Consider the following 21,660-nt stretch of genomic DNA (forward strand, 5'->3'; position numbering starts at 1 on the left):
AAGCACAGCAGAGAGGATGGGGGAGCTGATCAGCCACTTCCCTTCTGTTCCAGGGGAGTACAAGGGGAGGTGCCTGATCCATGCTCCGGCAAAAGACTGGGAGGGTGGCGGGAGCAGCTGGGAAGCCCCATGGAAAGGAGCAGTGCTGCTTTTGCTGCGTCTGAGAAAAGCTCCTCACACATTCAGGCAGGAACAGAGGAGGAGAATCAGCTGGCAGTAGTGCCATGTTGGGAGCAGTGCTGCTCCGCTGATTCCCGCCATGCCCCTCGTGCGCCTGAGAGAGGAGAAAAAGGTGGGCAAGGCTAACTTTCAGCTGATTTCCCTGCTTTCCCCACTTTCCTTCTCCCACCCATGAGAGAGAAATGCCTGACCTGCCCCCCCCCCCCCCAGTGCTTTTCCTGCAAGCAGCAGTGATGGGAGGGAGGTGGTGGTCACCCTGCTTTCTTGGTCCTGTCTGGCAGAGTGGCATGTCTTTGGCAAACGGTAGCGAGAATGGGCTCAGCAAGAGAATCAGCTCCCTGACTCAGCCTTCCTGTTCACACGGACTGGGGCTTTCTTCAGGCATGTGTGTGATGGAGGGAGCAGCAGGGGAATCGTCTAAGCGGTGCTCCTCTTTTCCTCAGTGCTACCCAGCTGATTGCCTGCTCCTGCCCCAAAGAAGATATTTCGGGCTGGAGGAGGGCAGAGCAGGGATGCCTCAAACAGCACCACAAAATGGCAGCTGTCTGTGGTGCTCCCTGGCTAGGTGCTCAGCTAGAGTGGCAACAGGCTGCTTTTGCTGTTGGCCAAATGTCAACTGGTTCATGACCTGGCTGGCTATAGCACAACAAGTAACATGTCAGGAGGTGTGGTGATTAAACTAAATTAAATATAATAATTTAAACTGAATTGAGGTCAAATTTTTCCACATTGACACCCTGAGCTACAGTTCGGGTCCTCTTTTTATGTCTAGGCAAACAAGACATCACCTGGTCCCAGTCACAAAGCAAACAAGACATCATCTGTCCCAGTCACAAAGCAAACAAGATATCACATTGACCCAGCCACTGGCAAGGCTTTCTTATCAAAGCAAAGCAAGCACTTTCTTGTTTGGAGCAAACACTTCTTATCTTCTTGTCCAGCCTAGGTTATGACAGCCTTGAGAATTCTTCAGGGAATGAGCTAAGAAGGGCAGAAGGAAGCTTGGAAACTTAAGTGTGGAAACATCTTCAAGGAAACATATGGAAACATCCTTACCATTGCTGAGATGCTCTCTGGCCTTGGCACCATGATCAGTTCTGTGTTCCTGTTTTGGACCATCTAAGCCATCATGGCACTGAGAAACTGTACAACAAGCCATTACTTCTGTTCAAGGTTTCTAAAGACCAAATCCACAACAGGCAAATATCATGATGGGGTTTGGATGACACAACAGACCAACAATGGTAAAAATACAAGTTTGGCTTGTTGTGTTGTTGCCCAAACCCATAGTCTATTACTACTACCACCACTACTCTTAATTTATTTTCTCTTCAGAGGTCCACTGCCTTTCTGTTATGCTTTGGTGGGGAAAATAAGAATTAGGTTTTAGGTAGTTTGGGTTTTTATAGAAATTGTTTTAGAGGTTAAACTGGTTTATATTTCTGTATATTAGGATTTTCATCTGTTTTAAATTTGCACATTGGATTTTTATACTATTTAATTGCATTTATAGTTTATTGTACCATTTGTATTTGATTAATTGTTGTGAAGCACACAAACAGCATTGACTATTGGGCAGTAGAGAAATGAAACAAAGGAAAGAAAAAGAAATAAAAATACCCTGCCAACTTCCCAAACTGTAAATCTTGTTCTGTATCTTACAAAACAAAAGCTTATTTAACTCTGCAAACTTTCTAAAAATGAAATGAGCTCACTGTAGATTCCTTCTAATAATCTTATTTTCTCTCTGTAGAGGTGTTTTTGGTTTCGAGTATTATTATTGTTGTTGTTGTTGCTGCTGCTGCTGCTGTTCTAGGGAATCAATCCAATATGTAATTGCTCACCTCCAGGCTGAAGAAGTACAGTGTCAGGAATGAGTAATGATCCTGGGTTTGGGAACGGGTTGGGGTGAGAACCAAACCAGATGGCCTTGTCCAAGGGGAGTTTATAGTGTGCAGAAACTCCAAGGACTAGAGGAGTTGTTCACATCTGACCATCAAGGTTTAAGCGAATAATTCACATCTCAATGTTAGCAAGACCAAAGACCCAGGGAAGCCAGACATGGCAGGACCAAATGGCTTATTGCAGGCAGCTGGGGATGGCATGGGAGGACTGGGAGCTTGGTCATCAGAGCTGTGGGCTGAGGAAGAGCGGGTCTTTTGTTCTACTCCCAGCAATGCTACCTGCCTGTAGTGGAGAAGAGACTGGTTGCTTCCCTGCCACTGGTTGCTATAGACCTAAAGGCAGCATATACGAACAGAGCAGCATTCTAATTTTTTTGTCCTTCCAGTTCAACAAGACTTGAGGGTCTTGGGGGAATTGGGATCAGCCTTCCCTATTGTGTCTCTGGTTGCCACCATCCACTATATCTCACCCTTCCCCTTTTAACCTAGTTTAATCCTACCTTTTAAATCCCTCTACCCTTATACTTTACTATCTCAATAAATGGATTTTTTTCTATAAATGAGCTGATGTCAGTGCCTTGGCCAGTTGCCTGCCAGGGGGGTTTAAGCCATTTCTCCCCAGGGCTGGGGCAAATGGGGGATTTGCCCCTGTGGACTGTTCTGTCCAGTCTAGGAATGGTTTATGCCTTGATTCTCCTGAAGGGGTGTGCAGAGGGGGACTTCTTCTGAAGCATTGGCAAAGGTCGGATACACAAATTGCTCTGTGTAAAGCTTAACATTTGGCAGGCTCAAGAATAATCTTCTGGCTTTTAATCCAGGGCTTTTGAAATATCCCCCCTGCCCCAGGTTGGTTATATGATGCAATCATAATAACACATGTGTGGCTAAGTCTATTGTTACACTAAAACATCACTTGGAAGTCTGGAGTAAATCTGCTGAAAAGAGGATAAAATAAAATACATAATAGTAAGCACAGTGACTTTCATTTATTTGTTTTTATAAGCTGACAGGTAAGAATTAACAACTGCTGCTTGATTCAGCATAAAAGGATAGCCATTTGTGCAACTGTTAAAAGATCCCTGTGGTGAAATAACAAGGTAATTTTCTGTGCCTCTTTTTCAGACGGATCATTCAGATTTACCAGGGTTACCAAAGGACTGTGGACTTGTGTTACACTTTGCTGAGCACTTACCTCAAAAGGGAACACCTATCAAAGGGACGATTGGGCTGATAGGGAGGGGGAGGTCCTCTCAATATGTAGTGTGGCATTTAAAATGTTTGTTTTTCCCATGGATAAATCATTGACTTTGAAGCCACTTCCTTGCTGGGCAGTGTCAGAGCTTCCCCATTGGCGGCCATTGTTCTTGGACTGCGCAGAGGAAATTGCTTTCTTTCAGAAAAGCAGCTTGCTGTCAGGCAGCTGTTAAGTTAGACAATGGTAGTAGGTGAAGCTTTTTGAGCCCCCAATTTATATTCTGACCTGGTGCCAGGAGTATTGTCAAGGCTTTGAAAGAGAAATAAGAATAATCAGGGGAGATGTGTGTCTTTTAGTTCTAGCACTTTGCACCGGAAGTTACAATAAAAACAGAGAAGAAGTCTGGATGGGTAACCACCTGAACATTACCTGACCACTGTAGAGCAATAGAGATGAACCCCTAGTTGGCACCTTTCACTGTCTCATAAAAACCTACAAAAGACTGAAATAATGGAAACTTAACCTAAGTTGTGGAATATAATTGAATGCATATTCCTTGGACATCTGGTTGGCGGGAAAACCCAGCTCTGGTGACTGCAGTTTACCCCTGCAGTTAGGGAAACGGCTTCAGTTTTAGCAGCTATTGAGAGGGAGGGGTATTTAGCATGCTGGACTGGAGCCAAAGACTCTGGGTCAGGCCTCCACTCTGCCAGAAAGTTCACATGAAGATGCACATGCTCACACAGCTCCATCGCATGGGAATCGGGTAAGGGACCACGTGCAATACCTTGAGCTCCTTGGATCGATGTTGAACAATCAAACAGGAACTACTGGAAGGAATGCATTTCCAATGACAGCCCCACCCAGACTAGTCTTCAAGGCAGTCAGCAGCACAGATAATTGTGGATAGTGACGCTGTTTTGGGATAGAGGTGTCCACATGGAAGAGCTCCCCATCCTCTGATTGATTGTAACTTCTGGGCTGAAAGGGGTGCTGTCCTCTTGCCATAGGATTTAATGAAATAGCTGCATTTCTGAAATAGCTGTGGAGAAATGATAGTCAGATACTGTAGCTATTCTGCAGTATATCAACATTTTAAACTCATATAGTGTATATGTTATATTTTATGAGCTTCTGTGTTCAGAGAGCTTTGATTACAGGGTGGGATAGAAATGTCATTTATTTAAAAGGCTGCACAGGTAGATTGGAGGGTGAGCAGGGTCCGACTTCTGCCCATGGAATTTGGCCCTGCACTCTCCTTCTGTTCTTGCCACTTGGTCATCCTTCTCTGCTAAGATCAAGCAGATGCGAGTGGGGAGGGGTTGAGAAGGATGGAGATCTTGGTGACACTGGCCCATCTTAATGCATGGGCCTGATGGGCACTTGCCCGTGGGCCCCATACTAATCTTTCCCCATACTTGGAAAATTGGAAAACTTCCAAAATTAACAGTAGTTGTAGTTGTCATAGGGGCCCCAGAACACTGCTTTGCCCGGGGCCCATAATGCTGTTAAGACGGCCCTGTGGTGACTCTTGCCACGTTTTTGATGTTCGCTTTAATAATCCTCTGAAATTCATGCCCAAGCTCAGCTCAGGCAAAGTTTACCAACAATCATAAGACTTGATTCTGCTTTTTCAGCAGATTCAGGCGAGGCTGCTCTAGTTGGATGACTGGAGCCTGTAGTTCTACTGTGTTCAACCACGAGACCATTGGAAGTGCGATTCAGATTAAACTGAGCAGTTGATGGGGTGGGATTGATCTGCCCTGGAAGGATCGGGAACAGAATTCAGGTGCCTCTGAAGGTTGAAGTAATCAAGGTGATAGACCGGTTCTGCTTGAGGAATCCCACATGGCATTGGTAGGATTTTATTTTTAACTAACTTGAGAAGCACTCATTATGCATGGCAAGGTAAATTTCATGATGGAGTACAGTTGGATGCTGAAGGCTATTTGGAAACTTTACCTGGTTCCAAGCAGTACTCAAGATATTACTGACCAGATGCTGTTAGCAGCTTATTATACCTAACTCTAAGAAAATTGCACTAGTTTTGAATCTGCACCCATATGTAGTTCAAGGTACTGGTGGGAAACCTGGAAAACTGTGGTGTTCTGATCGTTGGTACGAGCAAACATTTTTAAAGGCTATTTTAAACAACCACTTCAAATGGCTCCAGAAATCCCTTCTGTTAAATAGGCCTCAGGGTCCTTGTGAATTGTGGTTGGCAGCAGAAATGCAGAAGGGTTTCATTCATTTTCTATTTCAGTAAGAATTTACTGAGTCTGCACTTCCCAAATGAGTACACAAAGTAGGACACAGTTAACCTTTGGTATTTGTTTGTTTGTTTATTATATTTATACCCCTTTTTTTCTTCTTGCAATGAACACAAGGAAGCTTACATTGCCCTCCTCTCCAATTTTATCCTTCCAATACCTCTGTGAGGTAGGGTGGGTAGAGCATCAGTGACTGGCCCCAGGTCACTCTGTGAGTTTCACAGCTGAGTGAACACTAGAACCCAGAGTCCTTAGTCCCCATCCAACACACTAACTATTAGACATACTGCTTTTTCTTAGAATTTGTGAGGCAGTTCTCTAAACAAACAAATGTACATTTAATGTGCATACAAAAATCCAAATATTCATGAACATGCAGAACTGAAGAAAATTGCTTCCAATATTTGGCCATCTTATCTACATAATATATGTTTTAGAAAAAATGCATATGCTAGTCTGAATTTTATAAAAAAAATTGCACAAAATGCATGTGGACTGAGGATGCAGAAGTGGGATAGAAGGAACTTGGAATGAGAAAAAAAAATGTTTTTATTATATAATGAGAACAATAAAATACAATAAATCATACTTGTCCATCGCTCATAGAGAGAAGAGGGCTTTCTGGCTCTTGCCTGTAGCTAGGTATGATAGGAAAGTTCAGAGCAGTTCACTTTGCATCTCCTAAAGCGTGGGTTGGGGAGTTTATGCCAGGATTTGAAAATAATGCACGCAGCAACAATTCTTGCTTTCATTCCACTACAGTATCCTTCTATCAGTCTAAGCCCCTCTGCTCCCACACAGGGGAAATGGTCTTTGAGTGACTGTGTGTGCATGTGTGCGTGTGTGAAGGCGAAAGGGACAACCGGCTGCTCTCTTCTTTGCTTCAGAGCTAGAGCTTTGAGGCTACGCACTGAATTAGAGGAACTGGGCACTAGTTCACAGATGCTGAGGACCCTTGCACGATCACGTGCCAGGCAGGATTTCTGTACACCATTCTGAGAGCTTGCCTAATTGCACAGTATAGAAATCCCTAAAACAATATAAGATTTCCTATTATGGCCTTGTAGTGCAAAAAAGAGTAAGATTTCACAAAGATAATACGTGCTTTCAGGAAAGAAAAATAAAAGTCCATTACAGCAAATCTGTAGGGCCAAAAAGTTTCCATCATGTGATGCGACACGTGCTATGCATTTTAACATTCTATGTTGCTTTGAGATGTCACATTGAAATAGGCAAACTCTTACAAAGCAGATGTTGTTTCCCTCAAACAAAGTCTATTTCTGAATATCCTTATCCTGTTTGCTCCACAAAATTCAATAAGGTGAGATTTTATTTCACACCCGTACAGTTATACAATGCCTGCCCCTGATTGCTGGGTACAGCATCCCAAAGAAAACTTATTGTAATCAGAGTGAATGTGACAGAACAATGTTTTTTTAATGTTGCTTTCCGCTTCAAATGTTCTTTTTTATTATTCATTGATCCTATGGCTTGCTTTAAAAGATGGCTTGTTTTATTATTTTATCCTTGGAATCAAAATGATGTTGGTTCAAACTGATCTCAAAGTAATCTCTTTTTCACTGTAAAATGTGCTTCTACCCACCCATCTTCTTCCAAGCCCTAAAAGAATGATTGAAACCTTGGACGGATGAAGATATCCATCATGACCCTTCATTGTGATTGTTTCTATTTCTTGTGAATCTCAATTTGTGCAGTAAATCATAACATTCAAATCATGCTGTAAACACTTCATCGATGAATCCCTAAGAGGTCTCACCATTCAGCCCTTTAACAAAGTACCTCAAATTTCTTCACTGGCATTCCAGAAATGTGGGAAGAGTGGGACGCAGGTGTGAGCTGTTGGGTGAAAATGTAGATATGATGCCTTAAAGAAATAAAAATAAGAATGCAAGGGGAAAAACTGGTGAGGGGCTTCAAGCAATTCAGAAAGTGTGTGTGTGGTAAGCTCCAACACCCCAAAGATTTCAGGAAACTGTCCTCCGTCTGGCCCAAACAACACTAAGGACCCCTGTTTACAGGGGTGGGGTGAGTGGGGCCATGCACGTGGAACGGTAGCTTCAGTTTTCCTTGGCTTTCAACCAATAAACCTGGGTGTACCACTGCACTGAAAGAGGCTAGAGGCAAGGAAGAAGAGTGGAGCCGACTCTGTAAGGGATTGTTCCTTTGTCCTAGCCTCACACAAGAAGGCCCACCAAGACATGGTGGTTTTTTACCATTGGGTTGTCTGAACCCAGTTGTGGTATTTCACTATTGTAAGTTTGGTCTTTTGAAACCATAATAAGAATCAGTGGTTTGTTCTATGGTTTCTCTGTACCACCATGGCTTGTTGTTTGAACCCAGGATCGTGGTTTCCATGGTCATGGTATGCAACTACCAAGGAGTCATCTGGAAAAAGCAACAACTGCGGAAACCACTGCAATCACTCTATGTGGACCAATGAGGAAGAGGCAGGTGACATAGGCAGGGAGTGGTGCACCTTGGGATTGAATTCCAGGCACAGTGGCTGATGGGTACATGCCAACAGTAGGATGATCAGGTAGATCATGGCAAAAAAACACAAACCATGGGAACCACACAGGCTTGCTTGTCATGTTGTATGATTGCTGCCCTTGAAAACATGCAGCACGGTGTGGTGAAGCCACATTGGGTATTCCCATTCCCCTGCACTTCACAGACGTGCCTCGCCCTCCTCCACCATTGACAGCCACAGCTGACACGCTTCCTCATGGTTCATGCCTTCCGCTAGTGTGCGGAAGGCTGTATGGAAAGGGCTGTATGCATGAACTGCGGCAGGGCCCACAATCACAACGCACTGCAGGCCAGTGGCAGGACTTGCCTGCGTGGCCCTAGGAGCCCCATCCAACATGTTTTTGATGTGTTGGAAAAGGGTTGTCTGAACTTTGGAAGCTATTCCTCTTGTTCTGACAAAAACTATTTTCTTCCTGCTAATTTGGGGATCAACAAGACTGTAGTCTTTCTGGGATCATGTTCTTTCCCCCAACAACTATCCCAGAAGCAGTGCTTGAAATTCCCAAATAGCCAGTTTCTGTTCTGCATGTGCACTCTCCTGCCCCCAGCTTACTGATGTATTTGGAGAGCAAACCCCAAATCATTAAGGACAAGGTTGCAGTTCCACCCCCATCCCCCTGCTTGTCCCCCAGTTCTAGCCCTGGAAAATACATATTTAGGCAACTTGTCCTTATAAAAACATCTTCATAACTAATCACTGTTTTTCCATTGTTAATCAAATGTACCCTCCCAATCATGCCCTAAAGATCTTCAGCTGCTGAGTTATGCAGATCTACTGCTGTTAGAGCAAAGGACCAGATGAGAGCATCTTTCTTCCTTCCTGGTCATTTCAGAAGCTTCAGGTCAGACCCAACGTCATCAGTTACAGACCTTCCACAAGAAGGTGCTTTATTCCATACACTTCTCACTGCATGCTGCGTCAGGGCCAAACTGAACGTGATGATCAACGTGTCATTAGCAACCACATCAGCATTTTTCTTTTCTTCTTCTTCTGTTTTTTAAAGAATTAATCACAGGTGCAAGAAGGGCACCTCCATTTAGAGTACAGTGCATGAGGAAGGGAGGCTTAACTCTTTCCTTCCTGCAGCAATCATGCTGAAAGACCGCCCCCATGTCTGCTATCAGCCCACGAGTAAGACTTCCATTGGAGTCAATGGGAGCTTCCCTTCTGAAACTAATTGCAAGTGCAAGGGAAGGAGCAATTTTAATTAAATTGGGCAAGGACAAGTTTTAAACCTCTTATCCCTTTATGCAACATTCCTAATGAAAATCAGTGGCCCTGGCACCTGCTATAAATGTTGTTAAACAAAAGAAAGCATCTTAAAACAGCCATAATAGCTTCTGCCATTTCATGGTGGGGCTTTGCCTGTAGTGGGAATATTTTTCTGAGTAACTACTTTATAATAAAGGAGTCCCGGAAGATTTTGCTCCGCTTAGCCAGCAGCTAAATAGGAGGTGGTACTCATGTCTGTTTCTAAGGCTGTGAACCAGCACTGTCTGAAGACAATCCCCTGGTCATGTGACCAGCCTGACATCACAGAGTGCTGTTAATTTCTGAGGTGGTATCTATTCATCCAGCTTTACTTTTACTAAGCTGGCACCTATTCATCCACTCACATTACAAGCTTTCAAACTGCTAGGTTGGGTAGGAGCTGGGGGCAAATGACAGGAGCTCACTCTGTCTGGAGGAGGCTGCACTTGAACTGCTGGAGTGCTGACCATTTCTGTCTGACAGTTCCAGGGTCATTAAGCCACTGCTTCCCCACACTTTATAATAGACCCGTGCTTATTGCTAGAGAGAGATCTGAGTAACTGCTGTTTGTCATTTTAAAAGATGGGGTTTAATTTTAATTAGAAAAAAGTCAACAGAAATGCTATTGCTAGTGGCTAGAGGTCATGCTTCCATCATAGGCCAAGTCTTATCATTAGAAGATAGGATGTCAGTTTCCAGGATCATTCTTCTTTTAGGCAGCTAAATTTGGTATTTTTGGAGGAAAGAAAAGGGTTGGATGCACGACCTACCTGCTGTGAGAGGAAGGTCTCTCACCACTGCCAGGCACAACACACCCCTTTCAACAGGGTCTCCTGAATTTCTGTAACATTTAAAGGGGGCTAGAGCAGCTTCCATGAAAAGAAGGGAATGGTAAGCCCACTTATGTCAATACAGTTGACCTAGTGTAAATCTGGATCCAACCCAAACATTCCAGGAAACCACATTGACAAAATTCCTGTACTAGGGCCAGCTGAAGCATCACAAAAAAGTGTGTCTATTCCAAATTTATCAGAGCTCTTCTTTAGGCCACATGTTAAATAAAACACAACAATGTGGAGGACAGAAAGGATGTAAGTAGCCCAGATGGAAATGTCAGAGCTGCAGTTTTAATAGAACAAAGGCGTTTTGCAGACTTAACTAGGTTAGACTCTGCCTAGCACAAAATTTTCCAGTTTATCTTTTACTGACACTCTGTACAGTGCACCACCTAAAATTAAAGTGTCATCTCACTAATAATTACTACATTTTTCTTTACTGTTGCTCTTTGCCTTAGAAAGAACATGACTTAGAAAGTTATTATTACTGATGGCTTTTAAATTTTCAAAGGGAGAGCAGTCACTGCTTTTTCAAAGCAACACGCCTTGCTGAAATCTGAGATCTCTTTGCATCCAGTGCAGCACCAACTAAAGCCTTTCTTTCCCCCTCTCTTCTCATTGCTCCTGCTTAACATTCTTCCTGAAGAAGAGTTCTGTTGACTTGAAGGCTTGCTCACTATTTTGTGACATTTCACTTGGCCTTAATGAAGAGCTATGCTACCGTCTAGAGCAAGCAATTGCATCATCTTTGACGTTTTACTCTATCCCATTTGACTGTACTTGGGTGTAAAGTGAGGTTAGGTACACAGAATTCTTAGTGATTAACTCACACTTTCTGTCAAATTTGAAGAATCCCATGGTTGAACCTTATGCGTAACTGGAAAGCTCGTGCCTACCTGGCCTGCATGATTAAAGTGGGACATGAATAAATTCCCTGTTCAATTTTGTTTGCTGCTATGCTAGAGATAGCTATGCTGAAGTCTAGCATGCTGCTGCTAAACCTGCCTTTAATTATAGAGCTATAATGCTGTGCCTTGGACTTTGAATAGGAGCATATTACAATGATGATAAGCAAAATTCAAAGAACTAAACAGAAACAAATTCAAACCTTCAATTACTCAGGTTTATCAACCCTCCAAACCATCTCAACCATATCCCAAGATTTCACTGTTGATTCTATTGGATCAGCCAATTCTCGATTGCAAGACTGTGGGTATGAATTAGTCCTTTCCCGTAAACAATGACAATCTGTTGTACACTGTAGTTTGTAGCAATATTGAGGCACTCCTCATCGTGGCATTTTCAGAGTGCTCAGCAACTGTGAGCAGGGAAAGATGGCAGCATTCCTATCATTTGCAACATTTAAACTTCAGCCTCATTTAACACAGATGACTTAAGGCATCAATGGCACAAAAATCCCGAAACTTGACAGACATGAAGCTCAGTCACTGCAGAGACCCTCATCTGGATTGTGTTGCTTGTGTCTGTGGGTGGGGATTGGCAACTGCTGTGATGTATGATTATAGCTGGATTTGTACCTTAAACTGCAATTCCCCATCACAGGTCATGAACATCAAGAAGTGAATTACAGCTTTGCTACAGTACGTGGCACAGTCCTGCTATGTTGACTGTCCTCTAAAACAGCCAAGATGAGATATGGGACCATCTCCACTGAAGATGGAGGCCGTCATGATGGTTCATGGTTCAGTGACTTCCAGGATGGGTTACTGTAACAACACTCTGCAGGGTTCCCAGGAACTATGGCTGGCTGGCTCAAATGGCCAGCAAGGAACACAGTAATCCAATTCTGCAACAATTTCCTGTTATTTTCTGGGTCCAATCTGAAGTGTAGTTTCAGACCCCTAAGGCCCTAAATCGCTTGGGGTTAGTACTGCAGCGAGATTCTCCCATCACTATGTAAAGAGACCATGATGTTAGGACCTTCCTAGTGTTTCTGGTCTGGGTGCCTCTGCCATCTAAAGCATGGTGGATGAAGTCAAGTCAAAAGCCTTTTCAGAAGAAACCCTTTTCATCAAGGCACCAAGGTTGTGGAAGCCCTCCCAGGAAAATGGGCACTGCTTTCTCACTTTTAGTTTTTAGAGAGTTTGCCAAAGCAGGTTTTGGAGGGTTTGTTGGCTCTGGATGTGGCTGTCTTTTGCTGATCGTGGCAGAATATATTGAGAAATAAAAGTGACTGGCCTTGCTCTTTCCCAGCACAGTGGTGTGCAAGGCTTCAAGGAGAAACAGGGTTACCCATACATTCCATGCACTCTGCAGCTTGCTCTTGGTGCACAAAATTAAAGAGCTCCTGCTACCCCAACAGAGTAAGAATGTGGACATGAGCAATCCACACAATGTATTTCTCATAAGAGTTGTCTTTTCATTATTATTTTTCTTTACAGCAGTACTTTAGTTTCAAATAAAATATGAAAATTTTTCTCCCTCCCCTTTCTTCCCCAAAGGAGATCATAAATAGTGAATCTCAGCCCTCATTCTGCTGTGTATCTAGATGACTACTCAGTAATAAAACATATAAATCACCTGTATTTTGTATTAACATCTTGACAGGACATTCTGTGCTTGCAGACACTTTCAGTAAATGTCATTGCACAGAACCCTTTTGAACACTCGCCTAATTATAGCCATGTATAATGTGCTAGAAAGCAAACTGAATAGGCATCACAGTTAATGCTTGATTCCGCAATAGGAACATGGCCTGAATGTAGGAAATGTGTAGTTTTAGTGCTTCCACTATCTGAAGGGGAGGCTTTTTTTCCTGGCCTTTACTTTTTTTCAGATATTAACAAAGAGGAAAGGGGAAGCTCATAATGACCCTGTTTAGGTTAGCAATGCTAGCAAGGGTGCGTTACATCTGGTCGGGTATCTTAGGGAAAATTCTTTGTTGCATCTGTGTTCCCCTTTCCACCCTGGAATCCAAGGTGGTTTACACGACCTTCTTCCCTCCCTTTTTATCCTCACAACAACACGGTGGGATAGGCTAGACTGAGAGTTAGTGAGCTTCATGGCTCAGCGTGGGCTTGAAGGCTGCTCTCCCCCGTTCTAGTCCAGCAATGTAGCCACTTCAGCACAATGGCCCTCCACAATATTGGCTTATATATGTCGCATGCCATTGGTGGCAACAGAGGTGTGTCTTCCTCTCCCTTAGAAGACACGCCAATTTTTGTGGCATTAGCCCATCTGTGTTTCAGCCCTACACACACTTACCAGGGAGTAAAGTCTGTGGAACACGGCAAGATTGCCTTCTGAGTGAACGCACCTAAATGTGGTTTACTAAACATTCAAGGAGCATTTCCTGTTCATTCTGCTGTGCCTGGCTGCAATAATGGAATTAATCATTTAAGTCACTGTAGCTCAATGCAAGCTGTGCAGAACCTGGCTGTGCAGGTGACTTACTAAAGTATCACTGTCTCTCATTATCATAATCGTACTCCACAACTGAGTTCGTGGTAGGCCTTTGATGTGAAACATTTAGAATTCCTTTGTAGTATGCCTAATAATCTATTAGTGAACTGACAGGTACTATATATGAGCCGTTATTGAACTCTAGAATTAATCATTTGCTCTGACAAGTTATGAACCCGTTTTTCCCTATTTAAAAATCTGCAAGTGATGGTATTGCCATTGGTTTTTATATTTAAATGTGGTCTATCCAATGAGCTTCAGTCCCATTCAGATATGGGATCCAAATCATGCTTGTTTACCCTGCCCCTGACATGCTCGCCTGTTGCCCCACCATCAGGGCTTGGGCAGTTTTATTTGCAACAGGGCCTATGTTTCAATGGCTGATCATGTGATTGGTATACCGCAAAACCAAAGTGTTCCATCCACCGGTTTGGCACCTGCATTAGCTGGCCAATAAATCTCCAGACCCACTTTACAAGCTGTCACGAAGCTAAGGTGCAGTCAACCACCACTAATCTCCGTAACACATTACACAAGTGCAGGTGGGACCAGTGTAAGACACTTCCCCCAGCTCCTAAGTCATTGAGATGGTGCAGGTGGATGCCAGAGCAAATAGTACCTGGAACTGCTGAGAGATCTAGAAGAAGTTACAAGGTTACACTCACATGTCTCTGTCCTGGCAACCAAGGGCGTGTCTGTCTCAAAACCGGGCCTGACTGGAATGAATGTAGACAATCAGTTTCATTCAGGAGTGCTTGCAGATGTGACAACACAGCTCCTTCGAGCACCTTACTCAGGTGCAACACGATCGTTACCAGTTTAGAGTTGGCAAAGATCTCTGGAACCAGGGCGGGCTGGTTCAGGCCATACCACCGCTTCCTTTAAGGCAGTAGCTACCACATCATCATGCAATGATGTGCTCACCATTATTCTAATCCATAAGCCCCACGCAGGTGGCTCAAATACACCATGGAGGATAAGGATCAAGAAAGCAAGCAGTGGGTCAGATAGGTGCAAGTGTCTTGTCAATGTTTTCAAGCTCCAAAAACTGAAATTAAGAGCACAAAGCAGGATAAAGGGATGCACTGGACTGTTCAAGAGATACTGCATCAATGGCAGTTCTCAAGTCAGCACGAAGGTGAGCAATTCTATCCTTTATACATCTTGCAAGCTCATCACGGCAGGCCTCTGGGAATTCCAGGACTGGGTTCACTGGGTTAGATGACTACAGCACCCAAACCATTTGGGGAAGTTCAGTTGGACAGCTGATGTGATGGAATGGCAAAGTGAGGCTTTTTGCTGCTTTCTCCTTTGCACAGTTGGCACAATGATATGCTCTCACACACGCAACATGACCTTCACGTTGAGTCTTATGCCACTTATGCTTCAGCTGTCCTCTGACCTATTTCTGACCTGGGTGCCGTGATGCTGAAGAGAATGCTCAAGAGTGACAGTGTCAATGGCCTGCCACACCACACTATTCCATAGTGTGACGAGGACCTCCATCACTGACTCTGTCTACTGTAAAATCCTTTGGATTCCATACGTTTCTGGAGGGGCAAAACACCTCCCCTTCAGGGAGGCACTGGCACCATGAGAACAAACCTTACCAGAACATGATCTGGCCATGACATCTGTGTGATTGGTAATATTCAGACATGCCACCAACAAATGCTCACGGAGAAAAGCCAGATCAAGAGTGTGCCTTGCCCTGTGTGATGAGGCAGTGGCAAACTGAGGCAGACCTGTGGCTGTCATGGAGGACAACTCCTGAGTTCATGGTAAGGCAGACTTCCAAGTTAAGGCAATTTCAGGATGGATGTTGACGCTTCTCAGGATTAGAGCACTAGGATTCTATACTACATCCAAGATGACTTCCTCCAGCTCAGTCAGAAAAACCACTGGGTGGTGGTTGAGCAGTACACTGGTAGTATCCCCAAGCTGTCTCTTTGACTCATCATGAGATGCAGACCCTCACAGCCTGTCCCAGGGCAGAGGCGGTTGCCTGGTGAATGGGACCGAAATTTCACGGATCATGGCAACTGCTCCCTCCATGATCCTCCACCCTGGGCTAATACTGCGCCAAGCTCAGTCAGGCTACCCCAGCTAGGTCCCCATGATGCACACCAGGTCAGTTCTCTCACCCATGACTATAACCAGGATGGTTGCGATCTTGTCACAAACTGACCTGACATTCACCAGCAGCACAGCCAGGCCAGAAAGTGCAGAAGCCATTCCAGCAGGAACATGTTGGGTAGATCGGAGAGGGAAATGCCCTGTACCTTCTGGACCTTCCTCCTTCAAGTGGATAACAGTTTCATTTCATCATACCCCACAGTTTCTTATCTACATTTATTATACCCACTCACACCCACTGTACCTGTGTCACACTCCCTGTGTCTCTCACCTTGTTAGTCTCTTCTTTCTACAGAAATTAACTAAATGAGAAGGAAAAGGAGAAAGGAATGAAGGAACATGGAAAACGTTCAAGGCCAAACATTTATAATTCGGCTAACTAATAGACATAAGAGATGAAGCCCAGTGATGACAAATGAGGACAATTAAATATATAAAATGAGCATGGGTCATTACCTCCCACTCCTGATCAAATGACAAATTGTATAATCTATATTCTCATCTTTTCTCTTGCTTGACTCCTATTCAAGGAAGGGAAGCGCCTGCTGCAGCCTCCCACACCAAGGTTTCCACCCTAGATTGGGCTTGAATAGGACCTGTTAACACTCTGATCCAGTTGGGGGGCAACCCCACCCACACAACACCCTGAAGTGGCAATCCCCTTTGGGGTCGCCCTGCTGTAGATGCTCCCACTGCCCACAGCAGGACTGGTTCTTCATGAGCTTCCCAGAGCTGGTCCAGTCCCACGTGAGGTTCTAGCTCAGTCCAGCCCCTGAACAGTTGCCAACTGCAACCAGCAGCCAGCTGCAAGAGTCAAAACCGTCACATGGAACAAAGCCAGCAGAGCTAAGAAGATGAAAGAAAGAGCGAGGAGCACTCCTCCTGGATGGCAGCAGCAGATGAGCCGGAGTGAGATGGTGTCTGTCAGCCAGACAGTCTCACACTGCTCGGTTTTCTTTCAGCAGTACCTCTGTTTGTATTTTGATGGAAGTGGATGAAATTCTCATACAGAAAAAAATGATTCCAACAGTAGAATGAAAGAGGCCTGACAGTCCATGAAACACTGATGGGACAGACTTAACAAATGCCATACATCCTTGGCATCAACACTGGGACAGTGCAGAATCCATGCTTTTGAGTTCACAGCTGAGAAAAAATAAATTCTGGAAGAAACCATTTTCCCGCTGACTTTCATGTTCAGATACCACTAAGATGTCTATCATTATTTCCTTACTTGCAATCACATTTATGACTTTGGTAATCAATTTAAACATGTCTTCTTTTTCCAGTTCTCTGTGCAGAAGGTTGAAAGAAATCTGAGATTCTTGAAAGCTAACCCAAACTCTTGATTATTATAATAAAATAAGAATAAATGCCAAAGCACCACCATACCGAGAATTCCAGAAACATTTCTCTGGCTGTGGGGCTCAGCACATCTCTTTCTGTAAGAAGGTGGCTGAGGCTGAGTGGGAAGTGCTGAGTGAGGCGTTGAAAGTCCTTGTCAACTTTCAGGCACTCAGCAGGCGGCAGCGCTGGAAAGCCCCAAAGCTGGAGAGCCCCGAAGAAGAATCCTGGCTAAGTCCCGCAGGAGACCCGTGGGAAGGCAGAAGCAGGGACACAAAGGCTGCAAGGATGTGCAGGGTAACGTGAGCAAAACAAGGAATACATGAGTTTATGCATGCACGTGTATGTACACATGCGCACACATGCACTCCGGCCGCATCCCTATAGTATGGTAAGCATGGAAGCCATGTGCACAGAGCTTTCTCCAGAATTCTCTTCCCACAATTTTCATTTGATCCTCTCTCCAATTAATGGTTGAAAAATAAACAGATTTTTAAAACTCAGCACAGTGCCAGTTACAATTCTACTGGTAGCAGCTTCCAGGCACCAAAACGACCTCAAGCTGCTTGGATGGTGCTTCAATATTTTATAGCATTTGAACATTAACAATGAGGATTTGAAAGATATCATAGAATTTCAAAGCTGGCTTTCCTGTGGGCAGGTTTGCTGCTGAATACACTGCTTCACCAAGTACACAGAGAGCAGAAGAAACAGATGATGGCAGGAGGCAATGCATATCACCAGGTGGGATGATTTCTAAACTATGGGTCTATGCAGGTAGTGATGGACCTTGCTGCCTCTGAAGAATGATATGATGATTGTAGAGCAGAGTAGAATTGTCTCAATCTCTAAGTTTTTAAAAAAGCCTCCTTGTCTATAAGTCAGTTTCACCTAAGGCCAATGCAAGTCCGAGAAGGCTCGCATGGAGCTGCTTGCGAATGTCGGAGACGTGGCACCATCCTCGACTGTGTCCGAGTTGTACCGTGGCTCTTGCAAGCACGGCTGTGCCCGGGGAGGAGGGGTATAGAATGGCACAGATTTTACAGATGCTGAAACTGCACTTGGGGATGGACAGATTTGTCCATGTTGCTCTCTCCCATCTTCCAAATTTAAACATCTCAAGCTTTCCCCATCCCAAATATAAAGTTCTTTGCAATTTTGCTAAAGGCTAATACAAAATGAAATTTCAGCCTATTTGTACCAGCCAAATGCTGAAGGCAAGGCTATGCCCAGCCTGAAGAGGGGCATGTTGTTCCTGCCTGCAAGGAGTATTGTACTTAAAGACGGGAGTGTCGGAAGGGGTGCAGGGAGTCAATCTAATTCAGCACTGCCATAATTGCTGAATATACTAGGATTCAAAGCTGGTCTTCTAAGAACCAAGTAAACACATTTATCAGCTTTGGTTCAGCCACATTTGAATTAAACAACACATTTGAGAATTAATTTCAAATTCTTTCCAGCCTGAACATGAATGTGGCATTCAAAAGAATTCTTATAAAAATGCCCTGATTGAAAATTACTATCCATCCCTGCTTGCAGCCATAAGAACATAATTCTTGCTTTGCTGGATGAGGCCAAGTGTCCTTCTGGTCAGGACTCTTTCCACACTGTGCCCAATCAGCCGCCTCAGGATCCCACAGGCGAGACACAAGGGCTCTTGCACCTTCCTGCCCAAGTCCCCCCGCGGTTGGTGCACATGGGAATGCTGCCTCTGATCAGGAGGTAGATCGGAGCCATCAGGAATAGTAGCCATTTGAAAGCCTTCTCCCTGAATGTGCCCAACCCCCTTTTAGAGCCCCCCAAATCACTACATCTTGTGGGACTGAACTCCATAACTTAACTTTGATCTCTGTGAAGAAGTAATTCCCTTGTTCTGCCCTGAAACCTTCGTGGCACAATCCCATGTTCTACTATGGTGAGAGAGGGAGAAGGAAGTCCTTGTCTACTTTGTCTAAACACCGTTCAGAATTCCATACACCTCTATCATTATTTTATTTTATTTTGTTCCATTTCTGTGCCGCCTCATAACCCAAAGTTTCTCTGGGTGGCTATCAAGTCTTCTCTCATGTTTATTAATATTCTCAAAGAATTCTTTCAGCTTTCCTCTGTCTCCTTATCCTTCTTTAGAACTTTCTTTCCATTATATTCCAATGGTGCAGAGACCTCTTTGGCCCAGCCTAGGATTACATCCAGGATTGTCTCCACTCTGCTTGGTTCCAGGGCAGTCATTTAGGATATCAAGAAATGTACTCTCTTTATTTGAACTGAAACATGCACTCAGTGCAGTCAATGTGGGGGCAACTGAAACCACCAATTCCTACAACCCTTGTTTGGAGACTTTTCTGATTTTATTTTCCATCTGATCTTATTTTCCACTCTGGTCTTGAGCTGATAGCATGTTTCTAGGACTACATTGATTTTGGAGCTAGGTATTGCCACCCACAGTATTTTTGTGGAAGAGGTGGCGTTTTTTAGGTTTTTGAGTCTGCTGGATTCTACACCCTCTTTGATGTACAGAACACCTCTTCCAGTACACCCTTCCTAGCCTTTTCTATACAGTTCATATCCAGAGGTGAGCATATTCTACCAGTTCCCTCTGTGGCACCAGGCTTCTGTATTGCCCACTATATGTAGGCTCTCCTTTGAAACCATGTGCTTCAAGTCTCATATTTTGATTCATATCCTAGTGCATGTTTACTCTAGCTTTCCTGGCTTCCAAGCGATTGCCATGATGTGGCTTCATTTGATTGTTTTCTATCATTTCTTTTTCTATTGTTTTACTGTTTCTGTTTACTTTTGTTTTGCTTGTCACAGCTGCAATGGCTTAATAAGTGAGCATCTTAACAGTGACTTTGGTGTATCAGTCACTTACGGAGTTTGTTATATCAAACGGTATACAAATAAATGGATGAAGAGTAGACAGAGATGAGAACAGTTATTCCTCATGCGGACTTTCCAGTGTCCTTTGAGTCTGAAACTCTGGGGTATAGGGGTTACAGTGCTGCGCTGGGATGCAGGAGACTGGGATTCTCAGGTCATGAAGTTCACTGGGTGAGTTGGACCAGGTACTGTGTCTCACCCTAACCTACTTCACAGGATTAGAGTAAGGATAATATGGAAATGAGAAGAATCATAGACACTTCCTTGACTTCTTTGCAAGAAAAAATGGGGGAATAAAATGTTATATACTATATATTATATGACAATATAATATAAATTGGGAGAATATCATATAACAATAGAGGGGATATAATGTACTAATAGATTGCTTCAGTGATTTACATCCGAATAACACCATACTCTACGTGGTTGTACCAGGTTTTTTTTTTTTTTACTTGCTTTATTAAACACACTGAATAAGGGCAGAATGGATTCTTAAAGTAACACCCTGGAGGTTATAATTAGTAATTGGAAGTTTTCCTAGTAAGCACAAGCAAAAAAAACCCAAACCAAACCAAACAAAACCCAGACAAACTACTCCACCTTACTGTCAACCCTGGTCAAAGGCCATTAGAAGACCAGCCAGGGATCAATGAGGCTAAAATGCCATGACCGATTTTCTAAAAGAAGGTTGTCACCCCCAGGCTTAAGCTCAGTGTCACATTTGGACCACAGTCTAGTGGAAAAAGGGGTCAGAAAACATCTGCTACCCAGTTACTTATGACTTCACTCAGCCACAGTTCAAAAGGAACTCTGGACAGGAGGTGCTACCAGGCTAGGACATTTGCATCAAAAGCCGGCTTTTAAAAGCACAGTGAACACAACTTTCAGTCTATAGGCTACCTGTCCTTCCAGAAGAGGGATTGGCCATCCCACCTAGCAAAAAAGCCATTTTTTTCCTGAGTGGACTTTCACTAGCCTGGCTGAGCATGGCCCCCCATTGGAAGAATGCCTTCTTTATTCTCCAGCTCCTGTTCTGCATCACTTGGAGAAGCTGATTAAGATGGTCCAGGTAAGGATGAAACACTGACAAATTGTACTCTGATCCTGCTCAGTTTTCCCACCACCCAGGAGGCTTGTGGTGCAGCAGCAGAACACTGGACCAGGCATGGAGCTCCCTGGGCCGGGCTCCTCCCCTTTTCCTAGGCCTGGGCAATGTTGCTGTCCACGCCGCATAGGGGCAGCCATTGGCACTGGTGTGCCCTGCAGGCGGGCCTGGAGAGCGTGGAGTCGTGCTAATGTGAGGTGCTCGTAAAAAGTGGAAGGGCCAATTTGCACAGCCTTTGAGTTTTAAGTAACCCCTTTTACAATACTGTTCTTGCTCTTAAACAAAACTCTTTGCGGAATGCAACAGCTACAGGTAGAAGGAAGGGGTCACACTAGCCAGCTGCTTCCTAAGATTATTCCCTACACAGAAGCATCAATTACATCTTCTTGTATTGCAAATTATGCATATTGGAGTTGTATAACACAATTTGTTATCATTAATCTCAATTCTAACTGGCATGTTACCTTTTACTCCATAAATGCCTATTACAAATATGACTCCAGTGGACAGTTATAGGGAAAGAATTTACTACATAGTTAAACTGAAACATATAAAATCTGTTCCCACTTATAGGAGGATTTA

Source organism: Varanus komodoensis, unplaced genomic scaffold, assembly GCF_004798865.1.
Source record: "Varanus komodoensis strain SLA01 unplaced genomic scaffold, ASM479886v1 scaffold32, whole genome shotgun sequence".
Classification (NCBI taxonomy): Eukaryota; Metazoa; Chordata; class Lepidosauria; order Squamata; family Varanidae; genus Varanus; species Varanus komodoensis.